Here is a 669-nt window from a genome sequence, read left to right on the forward strand (position 1 = left end):
CTGAAACGCCGGACCCCTGCTGTGAGCCGCATGCGGCAATGTGAACCCTGCCTCAGAAAACGCCTCAGAAAACACTTTCCCATGTGTTGGTTTCCCATTGTATGGATTCTTGTACTATCTCAGCTAGTAACGCTTTCTAGACGCGACTCAAACGCGTTAGTAAACACCAGAGTCATTTGTGAGGCAGTGTTTGCAGTACATTTTACATAGAGGCGTTTGCGAAGCGGTAACGGCAGCCAAACGACAGATGGCCGCTGATTGTGGTGGGATGTGACCTCATTGCCCACTGCTATGCACACCATTGTGATAGGTTGCTCGGATACCTATCTAAAAGTCTGCTTTTGGCGCCAATGTAAACACGTCCTAAAATATATGTGATTTATTTCTGTTTTAACCCTTTTCAACTACAAGAGGGAACACAATCGTAGTAGTGAGGCTAACAATAAAAAGACTGTGCGTCGGGAGCGCGCATGTCTCCTCAGCAGGCGCACTGGGGTTGTGAATAGACACCGGAGCGCGCCTACAGACACATCGCTTCAATAGCGGCGTGTCGGGGGGCGTGGCATTTACGCAATCCGGACGGGGGGGGGAAATCCCCGCCCACACGAGAGTAGCTAGGCGGCTTTTCCAATAGGCATCGCGGGAAGAGATCAGTAGGCGGGGCGCTAT

This window comes from Lithobates pipiens, unplaced genomic scaffold (assembly GCF_037356315.1).
Source record: "Lithobates pipiens isolate NorthernLeopardFrog02 unplaced genomic scaffold, aLitPip1_a1.2 Scaffold_8, whole genome shotgun sequence".
Taxonomy (NCBI): Eukaryota; Metazoa; Chordata; class Amphibia; order Anura; family Ranidae; genus Lithobates; species Lithobates pipiens.